Below are 23519 nucleotides of genomic sequence, written 5' to 3'. Positions count from 1 at the left end.
CAGGTCAGATAAAGGTCCAGGGCAAAAAGAAGTCTTCGGCCCTCCCTGCAGCTCCCTCTTGCGGCCCCTGTGGAATCCCACAGGGCTGAGGGTAAAAACTACGTCCATAAGGCCCTGCTGGTCTTCGGGGCACCTCCATACTGCAGGGAGGGCTCCATCTGGCGGCTTGGGGGACATGGCCGGGATAAACTGCCGGGTACAGTCCACAACTTCTAAGTACAATTACCTCACTGTAAACTTGCACTACAGTTATAATATTACACAATCTGCACTACTTTATAAAGCGCGTATTTACATATGATGACAATATCATTTTTAGGGTGAAATGCAGCAAAATATGTTTATTATATTATACAGATAAAACTTTAACTTTATTTAAATAATATATATTCTTCACTGGGACTGGCGTGAAGGATAGAATAATTAAACATGTACTACGAAGATATTTCAATGTTCCTTAAATGTTTTGAAGAATCGGCGCTCTAAGCTTACATATGGCTTAACGTCTATTACAGAGCTGATTGTGTGGTGATCGGTTACTTGGAGAAAGAAAAGCAAGGACTGCAGAGCGGCCACGCCAATATATATTGAATATAAAACAGAAAGAGAAAATAACGACACAGCTAAAAGCACAGCAGCAAATTTTGACAAAAGTTAAACGTTTCATGAGCATGAGGCAGCTATGCAGTGTCCGCAACGGACGTGGCCATCCACCATGCATAAGATACCATATTGACATTGGCGGGCGAAGGGGCTACTGATTATTTCTCTTCCCAGGGCCACCACAAGCCTAGAGCCGCCCATGAGTACTGCTGCAATAAATAATTTCATCAAAGGTCGTGCACAATCACTCCGCCGTGAAACCCGTGTTTAATAATGTGCTTTAACTCCTATCATCATAAAAATGATATTACGTGTACATCTCAGTATTTTAGTTATTCAGAGAGCTGTAATATCATGAATGTAATGAATTCTGTGTCCTGTTGGAAGAAGAGAGCCGGTTTAAAAAGCAAGTAGTGATTCACACACATAGAGGACATAGAAGATCACATACAAAACAAAGCATTTAACGTGCTATACTTTAATTACGATGTGATTTGAGAAACTGGTTAATTAAACGATTTTAAGATATTCTACTTTAATGACAAAATAAACTACATAATTAAAGTGGAAATTTCGAGATTGAAGTTGACATTTCGTGCTTTTTCCCCACTGTGTGTCTTTTTTTTCTCTGTACCCTAATAAGCTTTTATATGACACTCAGACAGTGGGCTACAACTCGCCTTTTCACGGTGACTTTGATATGTGATTTCTTTTTTATTTCTGGCACTGGGCGACTTTTTGAACGTTAATTAAACAAATAGTATGTTTTTCCTTTGCCTCCACTTGGTATTCGCTGAAATTCTTATATTTTCCCCTTTGCTTTTCCCATTGTCTTTTCACAGAAGGCTGAGCTTAAGGGCGATTTATATTCATTTGCATATTCAAAGAGGCGTAATTCTGGGAGGAGTTGGGGCATTACATGAAGCGCGTGCACGAGCATTGCTTTTCACACTGACGGGGATTTATGTAGGGGAAGAACGTGGAAGTTGGAGTACGCACAGATTCCTGCATCTGGATTTTTGTATGCGTAAGCCATGTTATAGTGCGAATTCTACGCACGCCGTTATACATGAGGCCCCAGGCCAACAAGCAAATGCCTAATTCCTTCAGGCCACCTCCTTGCCTCCTCCCAGATGTCATCCTTCTTCCACCCGACTCAAGTCATGGTATGAAGGGAGGCGGCCCCTTTTATACACACCCAGATGTGCTCCAGGTGCTTCCTGGCAATCTTCCACCGGCACTCCCCAGTGTGGCGGAAGTGTCAGGTGCATCCTCTGAAGCACTCCGGGTGTCCCTGCTCCTCTTCCTCCCAGCACTTCCGGTTGTGGCGGAAGTGCTGAGGTCCAAGGCTCCCAAGGCATTGGGGCGCCCTCTGGCGGTGACCTCCCATAGGCACCAGGGTGGTCAGCCCCACGTGGTCTGGGGGAGGCGTTCCTCCCCCCAGCCATCTGCGATACTATATATATATATATATATATACACTTTTTAATCAGAGTATAGCATCCAGTCAATGAAACTTCTGGGATATTGATCGCACATTTTCTATGCACATTTTGCAGCCGGGAAAAACAATATATGGGTGGCTGCCCCAAATCTTTATGATGTCTTGGACTCTTTATTATCACTATATATATATATATACTGTATATATCTATACTAATAAAAGGCAAAGCCCTCACTCACTCACTCACTCACTCACTCACTGACTCATCACTAATTCTCCAACTTCCCGTGTAGGTAGAAGGCTGAAATTTGGCAGGTTCATTCCTTACAGCTTCCTTACAAAAGTTGGGCAGGTTTCATTTCGAAATTCTACGCGTAATGGTCATAACTGGAAGCTGTTTTTCTCCATTTACTGTAATGGAGATGAGCTTCAACGCCGTGGGGCGGAGTTTCGTGTGACATCATCACGCCTCCCACGTAATCACGCAGTACATAGAAAACCAGGAAGACCTCAAAAAAGCGCTTAAGAAAACATGCATTATATAATTGAGAAGGCAGCGAAACAATAAGAAGCGAGCGAGTGACATATACAACCATATTCATGAGTTCTGCTACTTCGGAAACAAAGCACGATGTAAACCTACACTTTAAATTAAGTTCATAGACAGGCTGCCGCTGGCGTTTGTAATTTAGTGCCTGCCTATATAAGGCCGTCCGTCAGCGGCAATCCAGTAGCAAAATGCCACGGGTAAATATTCACGGGTGAAGGACTGTGCTTATGGAGAGGAAGATGAGATGGTCAGGGTGGTGCAGGACTAAGGTAACATTAAATACAGCCATGGACATAGCACGAGATGGCACCAGCACAGCTGGGAACCTTCGATGCATGTACACCGAGTGGCTCACGTGAACTGACGCAGTGCACAGATAAAAAGCAACAGTTCCAAAGAGCTGAACAAAACCGAATTACACAATTGAAAAGGCAGCAAAAAATATGAAGCGTCTGATACATACAAGCATATTCATAAATCCAACTACTGCGGAAACAAAGCACACGTTGGAAAAAGTCAATGTCCCGCTAAAGGAAGACAGTGTAAAAAAAACCCGTGCATGCAGTGTGTCAGGTCTCAGATAAAGAAGAAGACGAGCTGTTTATTGATGCAGTAAGAAACGAATCGATGAATGAAACCTGTCATCTTTACAACGATTGACAAACACGGAATGTAACTTGAACACAACACATCCTACAAATACGAACCTGATTGAAAGAAATAATGATAATCAAATCCTTGATGACAGCAACACTCAGTAACACTCACAAAACAAATACTGTATATTGACAGTCATGTTACGTTATTTTTAAAATGTTCCCTTTTCTTTTCTAGCTTTTTAACACACTACTTCTCGCTGATACGGGTATATATATATATGTATATATATATCCCGATCTACATACTCGAATAATGGATACTTTATTCGCCATCAATGATTGTTTTGGTAAAGCCATACTCAGTGTATTCATTAGATGAACGGTAAAAAGTAAGAGCGAGGAAGGATGACTTATTGAGGCATGCAGGCTGTAGTGCGCGTCAACTCTATCTGAATTGCGCGATCACATTTGAAAAATATATCTTTTCAAGTTCTATTTAGTCCATATGTGTCAAACTCAAGGGCCGCGGGCCACATCCGCCCGGTGTAATTATATCCGCCCCGAGATCATTTTATATACTGTATTATTGTTATTAATGGCCGGGTATATGAAGCGCTGGTAACACAATAAACTACAGATCCCATAATGCAGCGCTTCAGCTGCCTTGCCGAACACTTACGCGTTAATCAAGTCTACCTTATGATGCTGCAAGTTATTGCGAAGCTAGCTCACACGATGCTGAAGAGAAAAGTTGATTCTGAAAATAGAGCCTTTAAAAACCGATGGGAGGCTGAGTATATGTTTACTGAACCCGTGTGTGTCATTTGTGGAGCTAATGTGGCTGTAATTACAGAATTTAATCTAAGACGGCACTATGAGACAAAACATCAGGGTAACCTGAATGCAATGCAGAAGATACAGAAAGCAGCATAATTAAATAAGAATCTGACACTTCAGCGGACGTTTTACCCGTGCACAATCACAAAGTGATTTCAAGTGAAGCTGCTTTTATGGGAGACACAAATGCACCAGTGCACCTTGCCTCACTTTCCCTGTTGCCAAGTAATGTTAAACCAAGTCGTCACTACGGTGTTCCCAAATACGCACTTTGCTGATAAACTGAGCGCACTGCGCACTGAGTTTGCACGGCGCTTTGGTGACTTTGAAGAACAAAAAAAGTCCGTCTACATGCGGCTCAAACCTTGTGCATGTTTGGTAGCACATATCTGTGTGAGAAGCTCTTCTCAGTGATAAAGACTAACAAAACAGCACACAGGAGTCGCCTCACTGATGAGCACCTGCAATCCATCCTGAGAATCTCCACAACACAGAACCTCACACCAAACATAAACGAACCTGTGGCCAAAAAAAGATGCCAGGCGTCCAGCTCTAAAATGACATATGAGCAAAGAAAACTGAATGATTTGATTTGTTATTGCTGAAAGGAACACATTTCATTTATATTTCTAGGTTTTGTTATGCAGCATGTTCATATTTGAATTTGTATCATTTTGACAGGATATATTTTTATGGAGAGCAAAATCTTTTGGGATATTTAAAATCTAAGTTTATTTTTATATAAAATTACATAAGAGTAAAGAAATTTGAATGTTTGTTCTTTTAACGTTTACTTTATTTCTAACTTGTATAATTTAGACAGGATAAATTTTTATGGAGAGCAAAATATTATAAGTTGTTTAAGGTTTGAGTTGATTTATTCACGAATAATATTCCTGTCTGTTTTACCATTCCTACCAAAGATATTTCTGTCGACTAAATAAAAATTCCTTCTATTTAAAATTTAAATAGAACTTGAACAAATACGATAGTTCATAATATCCACGCAGACTTGCACGTAATAGCGGGAGTTATCCGTTTTAACAAGCAGCGTATTGCACTGATACGAAATAGCTGTGTGTGTATATATGTAGATATGTATGTATATGTATATATATGTTTATATATGTGTGTGTGTATGTATGTATATATATATGTATTTGTGTGTGTATGTATGTATGTGTGTATGTATTTATGTGTGTGTGTATATGTATGTGTATATATGTAGATATATATATATATGTATGTATATATGTGTATATGTATAGATATGTAGGTGGGTTGGCACCCTGCCCTGGATTGGTTCCTGCCTTGTGCCCTGTGTTGGCTGGGTTTGGCTCCAGCAGACCCCCGTGACCCTGTATTCGGATTCAGCGGGTTAGAAAATGGATGGATGGATGGTATAGATATGTATATATATATATATATGTTTATGTGTGTGTGTGTATATATATATATATATATATGAATGACAACAACACTCATCACTCACAACAGTGACAAAACAATTACATTGACAATCATGTTACGTTATTTTCAAAATGTTTCCTTTTCTTTTTCATTGCTTCTTTAACACACTACTTCTCGCTGAAGCTTGGTATTTTGGTATATATATATATATATATATATATATATATATACATACACACAATATTTATCCACCTACAGTACTCTGCTATCACTGACCATTATTCCTGTACACATTCACATAGTAAACGGCAAAGGAATGGAAAAGACATCATAATTGCATTTGTATTCTCTTGTTTTTCAACCTTTTGCTGCAAGAGATAAATCACAATAAAGCACAGCACAGTCTAGGAAAAGGATGTGAGGAATATGTTGTACAACAATTAATAAAAGGAATGTAAAATTGTATGGAAGAGAAGAGAGCACTGATCATGAAAATCCTGATTAACACTTAAATAACCTTCCAGCGTTCTCCAAGGTGGATGACTAATGGCTGGCAGGGGCATTCATTCAAGTAAAATATGTACAAGTACGCACATAAAGCCATGCACAGCAATCACAAACACCAGGGTCTCTATCTGGTTTGAGTGGCTTGACTGGTGATTATCACATAGCTACAAATTGTGGAAAAAAGCTTTTTTTTTTACCTTTAATGTGAGTCACTCCTCAGCTAACTGCAGGCTGAAATGAATGTAGGAGGATTGCTTCCTTTGCTTTGCTGCCACTGTCCCTTATCACTATACTTGTGATTTCTCTCTGTATCATCTGGCATGGCATGCCACCCTGAGGGTTCATGAAACACAGGCAAATGTGTACCAGTGGACACTTTTGATATACTTACATTTAAATTTATAAAACAATAAAATATAAATTAAAAAAAGAGACTCAATTTTATTTAGACTGCACACACGTACAGAAGCAAAAAGCTTGAAAAATATAAAGCAACAAAGAAGACATATTTATCCGACTGAAGAAGTAAAATGCCTTTCTGAAGATCTCCTTGTTAAAACTACTGTACTGTGTATTTTCCCTCTGACCATCCATTTTCTGCTATTTGGTGATAACTATTATTTTCTCTGGCACAGAGTCTTTCCTCAGAAGCCTGGAATTAACCTTCTAGATATACTGGGAGTGTTGACCTTTTTGCTTTTAGAGAACTTGTCTTTCAGCATCAGCTTCACCACTCTGGAGGTTATCAAAAATGACCTTATGCTAAATATCTAGATGCCATCATCATTCAGGATTTCACTCAAAGAACTAAAGGTTTCTGGACACTTTTTGAATGTAAAGTAGTTTGAAAGTTAAAAAGTAAATTAAAATAAAATAAAATTCCACAAGGATAGAAATATATTACAGGTAAATGAAGAAACAGTGGATATAAAATATAGAAGACTAGTGCAGGAAAGCATGCTTGAAAGAAATAATAACACTCCCTGACCTTGTGATCGCATATTACATTACCAAATAAAATCAGTAATGTAGAACCTGAAGTTTAGAATATTTTGGGGCAGAGTAAATATAAGAAGAGATAACTGAAGTAACCAACCATACAAAGAAGACAAGTTACCAATCCAGTAAATGGGACCCTCAAAGACAATGATAAGAAGGTAAGAAAATTAATCAATTGAGAGTTGTTTTCTGAAAGTGGATATTCAAGACAACAATTACATCTTTACCACTACGGAGGAAGTAGAAAAAGAGTTAAGAAATATGATTGTGAAGTCACATCCTGTCATGGCATAGCAAGAAGATATTACCAGCTGTCTGATCCGCTTGCAATGATACTGGTACCATAATTATACATCCTTTTCCCTTCTTAGCCACTTTCTGATTATGTTTTAATTATAATTATACGTGTATATGTGGAAGAAATTAAATTAGTAACTTTTTTTTTTTTACTATTCTAAAAGAGGCTGTTTAAAATCATACCCTTGGTTTATTGTTATTGTTATTATTGCATTAGGGTTTACTATGCTTATCCAGGGACACTCCTTAAACCATTCCCTGGGTTTACTATCTTACTATTTCAAGACTGTTAAAGATTATATTTTATGCTAATAGTATTTAGAATATATCTGCAATAGATATCTAAATTTTAATTCTTATTTGCCGCTGCTGGAGGGCTCATTTTGTTTTAGACGTGCTCTGTCTCTAGGTATGTCAGAGGACTGGGACTTTGTGAAGTGTGGTCCAGCCTCACATGGGGAGGCAAAATGGGGGGTGGGGGGACTAGGGGGGAGAGGAAGAGAGCAAGCTATCTATAATCTATCCTTTTAATCCTTATAATTATAATTACCAACGTACTATAACAATAGGCTGTATGGCAATAATAGAAATTAAGGTCAAAGCTGTCTAACTTTCAGTTAAGACTACAAAATGACATCAAAAATTTTGAATCAATGTCTCCATGACGGGACAGTTAACTTTGTGAGCTGGAATGTTAAATGCCTGAATCACGAATTAAAGAGAAAGAAAGCATTCTCTCACCTAACAGGTCTAAACGCTAAAATAGTATTTTTACAGGAGACCTACTTATTAAGCAAGGATCAGTTCCAGCTGCAAAAAGACTGGACTGGCCAAATGTTCCATTCCAGCTTTACAAAGAAAACTATCCATCCATCCATTTTCTAACCCACTGAATCCAAATACAGGGTCACAGGGGTCTGCTGGAGCCAATCCCAGCCAACACAGGGCACAAGGCAGGAACCAATCCTGGGCAGGGTGCCAACCCACCGCAGGACACACACAAACACACCAAGCACACACTAGGGCCAATTTAGAATCGCCAATCCACCTAACCTGCATGTCTTTGGACTGTGGGAGGAAACCCACGCAGACACAGGGAGAACATGCAATCTCCACGCAGGGAGGACCCGGGAAGCGAACCCGGGTCTTCTAACTGCGAGGCAGCAGCACTACCACTGCGCCACCGTGCCGCACAAAGAAAACTAGAGGTGTGGGAATTCTTATGCATTGAACAGTCTCATTTGTGGTATCAGATGTAGCATCTGATCCTGAAGGGATATATGTGATTGTCCTGAGCAATTTATTTAACTGTAAAGTGATTTTGATAAATGTTTATGCACCAAATTTAAATGATAGGGAATTTATGCAAAATGTATTTACAGCCATTCCCAGTGTGAACACTTTAATTGTGTTTTAAATCCAGACCTCTTAGCCAAAGGAGCAATGTGGGTCCGCTCTCTTGTGGGCCCACCACCTGCAAGAGAGGCAATAGGGGTTGGGTGCAATGTGATATGGGTGGTGGCCAAAGGTGGGAACTCTGGTGTTCTGACCCTCGGTTGCCGAAACTGGCTCTTAGGACATGGAATGTTACCTCTCTGGCGGGGAAGGAGCCTGAACTGGTGCAAGAGGTGGAGAGGTACCGGCTAGATATAGTCGGGCTCATCTCTATGCACGGTCTGGGCTCTGGAACCATTCCTCTTGAGAGGGGCTGGACTTTGTTCCACTCTGGAGTTGCTGTGGGTGAAAGGCATCAGGCAGGGGTGGGCTTGCTTATGGCCCCCTGGCTCGAGGCTTGCACATTGGGGTTCTCCCAGTTGGACAAAGGGTTGCTTCCATGTGCCTTCAAGTTGGGGGTAGGACTCTGACTGATGTTTGCGCTTATGCACCAAGCGAGCCAGCCTTCCTGCAGTCCTTGGAAGAAGTGCTGTGAGGCGTAGCTCCTGGGGACTCTATCATCCTACTGGGGGACTTAAACGCTCACGTTAGCAATAACAGTGAAACCTGGTGAGGTGTGATTGGGAGGAACGGCCACCCTGATCTAAACTCGAGTAGTGTTCAGTTGTTGGACTTCTGAGCTGGACATGGATTGTCCATAACGCGCACCATGCTCGAACATCATCTGTGCACTTGGTGCCAGGATGCCCAAGGTCGCAGCTCAAGGATCAATTTTGTAATTTTGTCAACAGATTTGCGGCCTAATGTCTTGGACACTCAGGTGAAGAGAGGGGCTGAGCTATCAACTGATCACCACCTGGTGGTAAGTTGGATCAGATGATGGGAGATGCTGCCAGACAGACCAGGCAGACCCAAACGTATAATGAGGGTTTGCTGAGAACATCTGGCGGAGGAACCGGTCAGAAAGATCTTTAACTGCCACCTCTGGCAGAACTTCAACCTCATTCTGAGGGAGGCGAAGGACATTGAGTCTGAATGGGTCATGTTCCGAGCCTCCATTGTCAAGGCAGCAGAACATGAGCTGTGGCCGTACGGTTGTCGGTACCTCCCGTGGCATCAATCCGCAAACCTGGTGGTGGACACCTAAGGTTCGAGAGGCCATCAAGTTAAAGAAAGAGTCCTATCGGGTCTGGTTCACCAGTGGGACTCCAGAGGCAGCTGAAGGGTACCAGCGGGCCAAGTATGTGGCAGCATTATTATTTTATAGTTAAAAAGCTTCAAGGTGGTGGGGCCCCTGGGGTGGACAAGGTTCACCCTGGGTTCCTCAAGGCTCTGGATGTTGTGGGGCTGTCCTGGTTGACATGTCTCTGCAACATCGCATGGACATCAGGGCAAACCAGGGTGGTGGTCCCCTTTTTTAAGAAGGGTGACCGGAGGATGTGCTCCAGCTATAGGGGGATCACACTCCTCAGCCTCCCCGGAAAGGTCTATTCAGGGGTGCTGGAGAAGAGAGTTTGGTCGATGGTCGAATCTCTGATTCAAGAGGAACAATGCAGATTCTGTCCCAGCCGTGGAACACTGGACCAGCTCTGCACCCTGGCCAGGATCTTGGAGGGGGTTTGGGAGTTTGCCCAAACAGTCCACACCTGTTTTGTGGATTTGGAGAAGGCATTTGACTGTGTCCTTTGAGGCATCCTGTGGGGTGTGCTCCAAGAGTATGGAATACAAGGCTCGTTGTTACGAGCCTTCCAGATGGCTTTCATGTCACCATCTGACCTATCCCACTAACAGCTGTGTTTGGTGTACTTCCAGATGAGATTAAAGTGGAAAAGAACAAACAAACTATAATTGCCTTTACTACATTATTGGCACGTAGACTTACAGTATCTTGCTCAACTGGTAGAATCCTAACTCTCCTTTTCTAAGTCATTGGGTAACTGATATTATATATTATTTGAAATTGGCAAAAATCAAATTCTCACTTAGAGGATCTTTGCAGAACTTTTGCAAAACCTGGCAGGATCTAATTAATAACATTTTAGATTAAGCTCTTAAAGCACTGAGGAAACAGGTTCTCTCTCCATTTCTTTTTCTTCTCCATTTATCTTTATCTGCTTATTAATTCATCAATTTACTTATTTTTACTAGCTTTAAGTTATACTCTGTTGGCCATGCTCTCTTTCTCAGGGGTTGGGGTTGATTTGTTTTCAATCCTATTTTTGTAAAAATGTATCTATTTGTGGGTGGCACGGTGGCGCAGAGGGTAGCGCTGCTGCCTCGCATTTAGGAGACCTGGGTTCACTTCCCGGGTCCTCCCTGCATGGAGTTTGCATGTTCTCCCTGTATCTGCGTGGGTTTCCTCCGGGCCCTCCGGTTTCCGTCCAAAGACATGCAAGTTAGGTGGATTGATGATTCTAAATTGTCCTGTGTTTGTGTGTGTCCTGTGGTGGGTTGGCACCCTGCCTGGGATTGGTTCCTGCCTTGTGCCCTGGGATTGGCTCCCGTGACCCTGTGTTTGGATTCAGTGGGTTGGAAAATGGATGGATGTATGGAATGTTGTATGACTACAATAAAATCTATAAAATTTAAAAAAAAAGTTGTTTTTTAGAGGAGTGTACCTGTCATACATACTGTAGTTATTTCCTGGTGTTTAAAGGCCAACAACACAGGGCATCAGCTTGAGTCCTGTAGGTGGACTTGGGGTGGCAAGAAAGCAGAATTGATTGTTTCAAGGATTGGGGCCATTTAGCTGTATGAGTTTTCAACAAGACTATATTTGCTGCATGGCAATTACTCAGACTTTTTTTTTATTAGGTAAGATGCTCCCCTTGGGCTTGCTTTACTTTTCATATTATATTTGGTTGTATTTTATGAATTACTGTACGGAATTTTAGATTTGAGTCCTGGTTACTTATGATGTTCCACTGCATACATGTTTTTCACATACATTATGTAATTGTTCTTTTAATTGGCTTGTTTTAGTTACTTTTAGGTTTGCAGAATATTGGCAGATTTTTTTGCAAATTGTTTGGGACATTGATTATAGAGTGCGATTTCAGCGAGGAGAGGGACTCTACCTTTCATCATCTGTACAGGAAGAATTAAAAGCTTTCAGTAATGAACAAATCTGTGTGCATGGCTATGGACAATTATGTGATACTCAAATTGCTACTCAGATTGTACGTTATACAGCTTTCAGTTAATTCAGAATGCTGCTGCAAGAATTATTACAAAAACAAGAAAATGCAAATATGGAACTCTAGTTCTTAAGTCCTTTCACTGGCTCCTGGTTAAGTTTATGGCAGATTTCAAAATCCCCCTTTTAATGCCTTAAATGTCCAAAGCTCTACTTACTTATCTGAACTTATCATTACTTACAAGCTAGAGAGCACATTAAGATTTCAAGATGCCAGCCTGCTCCAGATTCCAAGGGTTAATAAAATAATAGTGGGAGTTCAAGCTCTTAGTTTCATGGCCCTGAAAAATGTGGAATGGTCTGATGGATAAATATTGTTGCTTTTTATTTCTGTTAATTAGTTTCTTATGTATTTAGTGAGTGGTATAATCTGTTCTTACATTTTGCCTGGTAGTTTGTACTATTGTGTTATATTTCTGAGATGGCAATAATAGATTAGCTGTTTAGCTCTACAAAGAGGATTACTTCTGTTTTTTATGTTGAATTTACCCCTTTTTGACACCAATTGCATGCCCTACCTGCCTGGTAGGGGGTCTCTCCGTGAATTGCCTTTCCCAAGATTTCCTTCAATTTTTTTCCCCTATAATGTTTTTTTTCCAGGGAGATTTTTCTTGTCTTCTTAGCGAGTCAAGGTTGGGGGAAGTGAAAAAACAGGGCCTGTTAAAGCCTTTTGAGGCATTACTTGTGATGATACTTACATTCATTACTGGAGTATATTATCTGAGAAAACGTCATAAATCAATCAATTTACAGTAAATGAAAAAAGTTGAAAATTGTTGCAGTGATCAGTGACATGTGAAACTGGAAAAGTTCTAATATCAGACAAAATTGTATCTATTACAAGAACAGGCAGACCTGAGTGGGCAAGCAAGCATATAGCACTCCAATTGTGTCTCCATATACTCAGGTACAGACCCATTATTTACTCTGTAGGCAAGCATCAGGGATTTGAACTTAATGTGTGCTGCTACAGAGAGCCAATGTAGTGACCTGAAGAGAGGAGTGACATGTCCCCATCTTAGCTGGTTAAATTCAAGACGGCCTGCTGCATTCTTAATCATTTACAAAAGCTTAATAATACATAGAGATACTCCTGCCAGGAGTGAGTCACAGTAGTGCAGCGATGACAAAACCAAAGCCTGGACCAGAAGTTGTGTTGCATACTCTGTCAGATAAGGTCTGCTCTTGCGAATGTTGTACAGTGCGAACAACAGGACATGGTGTAGGATCTGCCCAAGATGTAGGACTCAAGAAGGATATCACGGTTGACTGTGTCAGAGGCAGAAGAGAGATCTAGCAGGGTTAGGATCAATGGCATGTTCGTAACTTTAACTAATCGTAGTTGGTCAACCACAGTCAATAAATCCATCTCAGTCAAGTGGTTCCTCTTGAAGGTGGACTGGTTGGTATCAAACAATTCATTCTGTATAAGGAAGGAGGAGACCTGGTTAGAAACAGCATGTTCAAGTGTTTTGGAGAAAAAGGAAAGGAGAAAGATAGGCCTGCAATTGATAACATAAGAAGGACTGAGTGTTTTTTTTAAAAAGGGAGCTTATCAGAGCATATTTGAAGAAGGTAGGAAATGTGCCTGAGCTGAGTGAGGTGTTAATGATATAAGCAATTGCAGAAATAAGTGAAGGGGAGATGGCCTGAAGGACAGGTAGTGGAGGTAAGTGAGGAGGAGGTTTGAAATATTAGTGGCAGAGAGTGGCGAGAATGTCGGGTAATTCTTGGCAGGACGCATAAGGAATAGCAGCAAGTGTGAGAACTGACTGCTGTTAGCTGTTATCCTTGAAAAAGAGTTGCAAAGTCATCAGCAGATAACGAGGTTGGGGAGGAGGTGGAGAAGGGCTAAGAAGGGAAGTGAAAGCAGAGAACAAAGAGTGTGTTAATTCTAGACTGACAGAATCTTACCTTTGTATTGAGGGTGGCAGAAGAACAGGATGCAAGAAGGGAGTGATACTTAGCCAGGTGTGTCGGACCCTTTGACTTCCTCCATTTCATTGATTGTGGAGTGCTTCGGATAGCCAGGGACAAAGGGGCCTTTTCTGTGCACAGAGAGGACAGACATTGGAGGCAGTGGAGCAACAGCACCCAGTCTTCTTAATTAGGAAGCAGTAGTGAGTCCAGCTTCTAGTGACAAAGCAATTAGCAACACAAAGCAAGGGGCAGCAATTAAACAGAACAAAAGTATCCAGTAGCAGGCAACCAAATAAAGACATTGGTCAAATGCTAGACTAAAGTGCAATAAGAAGCAATAAAAGACAGCTTCATAAAAATAATAATAATCTGCACAGAACACAATAAGTAAAGCACAAGTACAATAACTAAAAGAAACCCAAACCAGAAACACTTAACATCAACTGAACAGATGCCTGGAAACCCAGTAGTTACTTGCCAACATAAAACATAATTCTACGTACATAGAGAACGGGAGTGTGAATTATTATTAACAATTATAACAGGTGCATAGCATCTGTTATTTTATGGCTGACTGAAAATAGTGTTTTAGCCATTTGCAGACAACCTATGGAAAATAGGTTTTCATGAATAGATATATCTCATAACCCTAAAGCCCATAAAATATGCAAACCTCCCAGAAATACAGTATTAAGTTAATTGCGATAAGAAATTTAAGGAAACTGCAATGTTATTTTGCATTTAATAGTCAGAAACCACACACCTTACTTCTAGTATACACCAGATGAAAAATAATGAAGATAAATCACCTCTGGCTGTAAGTCACCATGGCTGTGATTCCAGGGTCACTTGATCTTATTTATGTTCAAAAATACAATCATTCTTCACTCTTTACAAATTTGTCTGAAATAAAAAAATAAATAAATTCACTCATTTCATGAACCACCATCATCTGCAGTCATTAGTTGCATAGTACCCAAGATGGGTAGGTGGGAAATATGGCGATTGTGGCAAGAGTCTCCCATGGGCTCACCACCTATGGGAGGGGCCAAAGAGGTTGGATGCAGTGTGAGTTGGGTGGTGGCCGAAGGCGGGGACCTTGGCGGTCTGATCCTCGGCTACAGAAACAGGCTCTTGGGACGTGGAATGTCACCTCTCTGAAGGGGAAGGAGCCTGAGCTAGTGAGCGAGGTCGACAGGTTCCGGCTAGATATAGTCAGACTCACCTCAACGCACAGCTTGGACTCTGGAACCAATCTCCTTCAGAGGGGCTGGACTCTCTACCACTCTGGAGTTGCCCCTGGTGAGAGGTGCCGAGCAGGTGTGGGCATACTTATTGCCCCCCGACTTGGAGCCTGTGCATTGGGGTTTACCCCGTGGACAAGAGGGTGGCCTCCCTCCGCCTTCGGGTGGGGGGAACGGTCCTGACTGTTGTTTGTGCGTATGCGCCGAACAGCAGTTTAGAGTATCCACCCTTTTTGGAGTCTCTGGAGGGGGTGCTAGAGGGCATACCTTTTGGGGACTCTCTCGTTCTGCTGGGAGACTTCAATGCTCACGTGGTCAATGACAGTGAGACCTGGAAGGGAGTGATTGGGAGGAATGCCCCCCCCCCAATCTGAACCCGAGCTGTGTTTTGTTATTGGACTTCTGTGCTCGTCACGGACTGTCCATAACGAACACCATGTTCAAGCATAGGGGTGTTCATATGTGCACTTGGCACCAGGACACCCTAGGCCTCAGTTCGATGATCGACTTTGTGGTCGTGTTATTGGACTTGCGGTCACATCTCTTGGACACTCGGGTGAAGAGAGGTGCGGAGCTGTCAACTGATCACCACCTGGTGGTGAGTTGGCTTTGATTGTGGGGGAAGATGCCGGTCAGGCCTGGTAAGCTCAAATGTGTTGTGAGGGTCTGATGGGAACAGCTGGCAGAGTCCCCTGTCAGAAGTAGCTTCATCTCCCATCTTCGGCAGAACTTCGACCACATTCAGAGGGAGGTGGGGGACATTGAGTCCAAATGGGCCATGTTTTGTGCCTCTATTGTTGAGGGAGCTGAGCGGAGCTGTGGCTGTAAGGTGGTCGGTGCCTGTCGTGGCAGCAATCCCCGAACCCGTTGGTGGACACGAGCAGTGATAGATGCCGTCAAGCTAAAAAACGAGTCCCATAGGACCTTTTTGTCCTGTGGGTCTCTGGAGGCAGCTGATAGGTACCGTCAGGCCAAGTGGAATGCGGCTTCAGTGGTTGCTGAGGCAAAAACTCGGGCATGGGAGGAGTTTGGGGAGGCCATGGAGAATGACTTTCGGACGGCTTCGAAGAGATTCTGGTCCACCGTCCAGCATCTCAGGAGGGGGAAACAGTGCAGTGTCAACACCGTATATAGTGAGGATGGTGCGCTGCTGACCTCGACTCTGGACGTTGTGGATCAGTGGGGGGAGTACTTCGAAAACCTCCTCAATCCCACTAACATGCCTTCCAATGAGGAAGCAGTGCCTGGGGACTCTGAGGTGGGCTCTCCCATCTCTGGGACTGAGGCCAACGAGGTGGTCAAAAAACTCCTTGGTGGCAGGGCCCCGGGGGTGGAGTTCCTCAAAGCTCTGGATGTTGTAGGACTGTCTTGGTTGACACGTCTCTGCAACATCGCGTGGACATCGGGACAATGCCTCTGGATTGGCAAACCGGGGTGGTGGTCCCCCTCTTTAAAAAGGGGGACCGGATGGTGTGTTCCAACTACATAGGGATCACACTCCTCAGCCTCCCTGGAAAAGTCTATTCGGGGGTTCTGGAGAGGAGGGTCCGTCGGATAGTCGAACCTCGGATTCAGGAGGAACAGTGTGGTTTTCGTTCTGGTCGTGGAACAGTGGACCAGCTCTACACCCTTAGCAGAGTCCTGGAGTGTGCATGGGAGTTTGCCCAACCAGTCTACATGTGTTTTGTGGACTTGGAAAAGGCGGTTGACTGTGTCCCTCGGGGAATCCTGTGGGGGGTGCTCCGGGAGTATGGGGTACCGGACCCCCTGATAAGAGCTGTTCGGTCCCTGTACAACTGGTGTCAGAGCTTGGTCTGCATTGCCGGCAGTAAATCGAGCCCATTTCCAGTGAGAGTTGGACTCCGCCAGGGCTGCCTTTTGTCACTGATTCTGTTCATAACTTTTATGGACAGAATTTCTAGGCGCAGCCAGGTTGTTGAAGGGGTCCGGTTTGGTGGACTCAGGATTGGGTCACTGCTTTTTGCAGATGATGTTGTCCTGTTTGCTTCATCAGGCCGTGATCTTCAGCTCTCTCTGGATCGGCTGGCAGCTGAGTGTGAAGTGGCTGGGATGAGAATCAGCACCTCCAAATCCGAGACCATGGTCCTCAGCCAGAAAAGGGTGGAGTGCCCTCTCAGGGTTTGGGGAGAGATCCTGCCCCAAGTAGAGGAGTTCAAGTACCCCAGGGTCTTGTTCACGAGTGAGGGAAGAATGGACCGTGAGATCGACAGGCGGATCAGTGCAGCATCCGCAGTGATGCGGGCTCTGCATCGGTCTGTCGTGGTGAAAAATGAGCTGAGCCGTAAGGCAAAGCTCTCAATTTACCAGTCGATCTACGTTCCTACCCTCACCTATGGTCATGAGCTATAGGTAGTGACCGAAAGAACAAGATCGCGAATACAAGCGGCTGAAATGAGTTTCCTCCGCAGGGTGTCTGGGCTTTCCCTTAAAGATAGGGTGAGAAGCTCAGTCATCCGGGAGGAGCTCAGAGTAGAGCGAGGAGTCAGATGAGGTGGCTCGGGCATCTGATCAGGATGCCTCCTGGACACCTCCCTGGTGAGGTGTTCCGGGCACGTCCAACCAGGAGGAGGCCCCGGGGAAGACCCAGGACACTCTGGAGGGACTATGTCTCCCGGCTGGCCTGGGAACACCTTGGGATTCTCCTGGAAGAGCTGGAAGAAGTGGCCGGGGAGAGGGAAGTCAGGGCCTCTCTGCTCAAGCTGCTGCCCCCAAGACCCAACCCCTGAAAAGTGGAAGAGGATGGATGGATGGATGGATGGCAAGAGTCTCGACTATAGGAGTGTGCACTTTGTATTAGTATTCCGTAATGTTATAAAGATGATAAAAATCATTCAAATGAATTTAAACTTGTTATGGATATCAACTGTATTTCGGCATAAGAACCTAAAGGCAGAATTACCTTGTGATATTATGAACTTGAGTAAAGATCTACTCAAGTAAATTTATCTAATAGAATCAGCAGACGTTATAACTAGCTTTGCTCATTCAAACAATTGTCTTCTTCAATTGTTCTCTTTTTCACTACTAGATTCTCAGAAAAAGTGATTTTGTTTTAATGCACAGACTTCTTTATTTTGAGAAAATCCCTTCATCTTAGCTCTGCAGCATTTTTCCGTTTCCTCTGTACTCTTCTAATTGTGAGTATCGTTTGGTATTACAAATTCATTTATATAAAGGTACCCAATGGCATTGGTACTTTAAAAAGTGTAACCATTATGGGTCAAATTTGTTGTCAAATGTAATAGACTGTGGCAGATTGTTGGGGTCATTATCTGGCCGGGATGCCTGGAAGGACCAAAAAGGGACAAGTATAGCTTCAGGGCTACAAGGGAGCAACCGCCCTGGACTAAGAGAGGATCACGGGAGAAGAGGGAAAAGATTTTAACCCGTTGGGACCCGTGGCCACCGCCAGGGGGCGCCTTAAGCCTCGTCGAACCTGTCACTTCCGCCACACCAGGCAAGATGGCGGATGAACCTGCCAGGGACACCCGGAGTGCTTCCGTTGCAAAGGGCAGCACTTCCGCCACACCCGGAAGTGCTGTCGGAAGGTTGTCATCAGCCACCTGGAGCACATCTGGGCGGGAATAAAAGGAGCTGCCTTCTTACACTCGAGGAGCTTGGGTCGGGAGTCAGAGCAGGACAAAGCTCCCAGGAGGAGAGTAGAGGCAGCTAAGGACTGTGATAAAGAAGAGTTCATTGTGGGGGATTATTGCTGTGTGCTTTGTGTGGTGCTTGGGACTGAAACCTGTGTATAATGGTGCTAAATAAACATATGAGTTTTATAAAGATGTGGTCTCCGACTGGTAGTGTCCGGGTAAGTCTCACAAGGCTTAATGTGACAAAGGTGCCCAACAGTTCCACAGTCCATGCCCTATTCTCACTATACTCAGGTTCCTATTTGCACTCTGGCTGCATTCATTCTTGCCTTCAGTAGCACTCTGCAGTTTGTGGTGTTTTTTCCGATTCATATTCTGTGAATTTTATTAAGTAGAGGGCTAAAAAACGTTTTCCCAGCTGAAGTGCAAGTGAGCCTGGTGCTGAAATGGCCAGAGGGTGATGGCTATAGTGGAGAAAGTGTCACTTCTGAATGTGATAAATACAAAAAAAGTTCACACTTCATAATGTTAACAACTGGTGCACTGTAAAGCCTGTAGGCTGTAAAGCCTCTGGCGAAAACTGAAATTTGAAACTGGATTGAGAGTATAACAAGAAAATTAATCAGACACAAAATCAAGTGGCATAGATAACTCAACCCCTTTTCAAAAACCACTTAATCTGGAATGCTGTTGTAGAGAATAAAGAAATTGGATGCAGAGTAAGTATCAATTCTGGATGGGACACATGTCTATTGCAGTCTCACAGAGATAACTTTACCTAATGTGTGCTTTTTTGGGAAGTGGAGGAAAAATGAGTGCACACACTTAAGAACTTGCAAACTCCACACAGTGACCTGGCCCACACAATGATGCCCATAGTAGTAAATGGAAATGCATAGTTTATAGATTACAACCCAGTTGCTGGTTTAATTTTTAAGGAGACCTTTATTAAATGTAAATTTTTTATTAAGTAAGACTTTAAAAATTATTGGTAGCATTTGATAATCACATTTTCACTTTTCTGTATTCAGAAGAATAATTATCAACACTACATTAACATTGTTAACAAAGATATACTTTATGAAATACCTATATTTTCAAGACTATTCTTTTTTAATGTATTGAATAGACAGTCAGTCTATATCCTAACAGAGGGTCACGGGGGTCTTCTGGAGCCAATCCCAGCCAACACAGGGTGCAAGGCAGGAACAAATCCCAAGCAGGGCACCAGCCCACCACAGGGCACACACACCCCCACACACTAGGGACAATTTAGGATCACCAATGCACCTAACCTGCATGTCTTTGGACTGTGGGAGGAAACCGGAGCACCCGGAGGAAACCCATGCAGACACAGGGTGAAAATGCAAACTCCACGCAGGGAGGACCTAGGAAGTGAACCCAGTGAACTACGTCACGGTGCAATTGAATATACATCTCTTATTAATATCTTCTTTGACTAAACGGACACTGAATTTTTGTGATTTCAATTGGAATATTATATTTATTAAATAACTGCATTTTCTAAAAATAAAAAAATCATTCAATATTGAAACGTTTTAGTCATCAAGTTATATAGCAAACTGGTGTCAGAAAGTGCTGCTGAGGCTCCTTCATTTCAAAGGCAATACAATTTATGATGTCTCAGTGTCACTTCTTTTTATTGAACTAAACCAGATATGCAATTTCTCTGTTTTAAAATTTTGTATTTATTCGGGTACTGGGAAGGAGAAGTGCATTATTGTTTGTATGATATTGTCATCAAAACTTTGAGCTTCACTGATGATTGAATGTCTCCTTAGGAATGAAAACATGTGTAAATAATAATAGTAAAAGTATGATTAATAAGATTAATATTTTATGGTTTGGATGAATAATAAAATGTTTTAATTTCCTTCTAATTTTCCATATCCATCTTCTATATTCTGTAATTTAAACTGATTATATTATCATTGTTCATTAAGGAACTCTCATAAATACTGTACATTATTAGTATTTGATAAATTTCTCTGTTTCCATAGGTAATATTTGGGTAACTGTGTTTTCAACGCTATGAGAAAAATGAAAGGGCTTACAGTATGCATGCTTTGATTAGTACAAGTATGTTATAACTTATTTAAGTAAACACTCAAGTAGAAGAAACACGTATTATCAAACCAGAGAAATTGATAAACAGTTTAAGATGTCTTTAGAGTCTATGTGTTTATGTTAGTCTCTCTCTGTTTCCTCATTTAGTGCTGACGGTTACAGATGCCATTGCTAAGCTTATTGCTGAGGTATCAAAGTATGTTTTCATTGGCATTATTTTGTATAAAGGCAGACCATGCAAACATGCTAGTTCCTTTCATACATGGGAAATCGTTTGGTTATCTGGAATTTATTGGACTATGTTACTCACACACCATGGCGAACCCACCATGCCATTTTCCCTATTGATAGGTTTCATGCATGAAACTCATCACAAGTGAGAAAAGGTTCTGAAAAATGTACAAAACACTTGTGACCTCACATTGCAGTTGACTTGAACATTTCTTAAGGCATTTTTTATAATGAAGACAATGATCTTTCAACTAATGATGATTTCTGGAAAATAACTGATACATTTGTAACGACTTTTTCCGGTACACTTTACTAAGTTTAACTGAAGATTGCAGGACAACCTCAAACTGCCTTTAACCTCTTCCCACAGCGCCAAAAGGTGATTTATAATAATAAAAACGATATTAACAAACCCACACAGAGAAAAAAATGCAAAAACAAAAAACTTTAATTAATACACTTTTAAAACACCCCCAATTCCAATATATACTATGAACAAAAAGCATGAAATTATATTTCCAAGACTTTCCCCTCTGTCCTTTTGATTTAGTGTTTTTCTCGTTTTACTATTTCTCCATAGTCCAGTTCATCAGGCATGCCAATCCCAGAATAAAAAGATTTACCGCTCACACTGTTTTCGATCCTTTTCTTGGTATCCTCAGTGTGTCTGGAAACTTCGAGGTGGCCACCCCAGACTGCAGTTGACTTGTAGTGCTCCCCGAAAACAAATCTTTGTCCTGAACTTAGAATGGTCATGTCCTTTCCTCCTTCACCATAAAACTCGGGCTGTCTTTTCTTTCTCTTCCTCCTGCCTTTTCCCGCCTCTATTTAAATAGTGCGTCTGTTACCATGGCACTCCCGGAAATTGTAAATAACAGCCCTGTACCTCCCAAAAGGTCTTCTCTATCTAACCCGCCTATCTAATATTCCGTATATTTTTTATTTTTTTTTGACAACGAGATTTTACATAGAGCAAAGAAGAAAAGAAAAATATAGACTTTTTATGTGGCAATGCTACACATTTTTCTAGTTAAATGCATTATATGTTCCGCTTAGACTTCTTTCAAAGATAGCACTAGTACTACCTTCATTTAATTGATTTAGCTACTCTTGTTCTTGTTTGCTGTATGTTTCCTATCAGTTTAGACTTCTGTGACAACCAATGCAGAGCAGAATAAGCTTAAAAATGTATAACATTTGACGGTGTGTTATTTTTTACAGCATTAAGGTGCAGTACTGTAACAGAGGTAAAGATAAGTGCATTATTTTAAGGAAAATCAGTGATTATCAGGATTTATGTGTGGCTACAATAGTGTATCCTAGATTTTATGTGTCCTATTGTGGTAAAGAGATATCTGTATTTCAACAGTACAGATCAGAATAATTAAATAAGAAAATACTTACTGGAGCTTTTGTTCAAGCTCAAACAAAACTTAATATACAAAATTCACTTAAATACATAAGTGGTACTGTAAGGATACCCAGCATAATAATTTTAATAGACCAGCATTAATACTGGAGGAACATCTATGAAAGGCTGCTGAGAAGAAAACACTGGTAAATTATGATGCACAAGAAAGATTATACACAAAGGTAGGTGTTGAACCAGTCTTAACTAGAACTTGTGATTGCTAAGATTATGGATGGATGAGTTAAGTATGGAGTGGCTAAATGCATGAAATACTCAACAAGAAAAACAGAGAAGAAATAAACAGCTCAAATATGGCGAAGAATATTTGTTATTGCGAAAGTTAGAGTGGAATGTTTTTTAGAGAAAACAAATTAAACAGGATCTTGCCGGCTGTTGCAAGTTTGCCTGAAGATGGGGTCTGAGCTGTCTCAAAAGCTTGCATATTAAAATCTGTTCCAAATCGGTGCTATTTTGCATCACTTCTCTTTGCATTCATAATGACAAACATGGTACAACACCTTACTACTAACTTTCTTTGATAAACACAATGCATTTTTGTTGTCTTCTAATAATTACATATCACAAATGTTAACTAATTAAAGAAATACATAATACATAAGTAATCTTTACATAAAATTAATTTAAAATGTAATATGCATGCAGAAATGTTTCACCAATAGCCAAGATGTCACTCGCTAAACAAATACCTTTGTACTGCAGACAATTTTTCTGTACCTGTACATTATTGAATTCCTACTAATTCCTCCATTGTCAATTAGCTTAATCCTACTTTGAGCCAAAGAGTAAAACCAGGCAACATCAGCTACAAGGCATGAAACAAACTTGGATGGGGTCTGTTGTAGGACACATTCACATGTATTGACTCAGTTTAAACTTTCCAGTCAGCCTAACACTCACACCTTTAAAATGTGGAATGTAACCCAGTTCCCCCAGAGAAAACAAAGATAAAAACAATGTTGTCAAATTCCACACAGATAGTGGTGGGCTCCCAGCTCCATCTCCAGAAACTGTGAGGCAGCAGCACTAACCATTTCATCACCCTCTTTATATTGAAACTAGGTGTGGAATATACATACTGTTTTCTGAAAGCACCGGAAGCACTCCGGGTGTCCCTGGCAGGTTCATCCGCCATCTTGTCTGGTGTGGCGGA

This window comes from Polypterus senegalus, chromosome 1 (assembly GCF_016835505.1).
Source record: "Polypterus senegalus isolate Bchr_013 chromosome 1, ASM1683550v1, whole genome shotgun sequence".
NCBI lineage: Eukaryota > Metazoa > Chordata > Cladistia > Polypteriformes > Polypteridae > Polypterus > Polypterus senegalus.
This window is presented reverse-complemented; position numbering follows the sequence as displayed.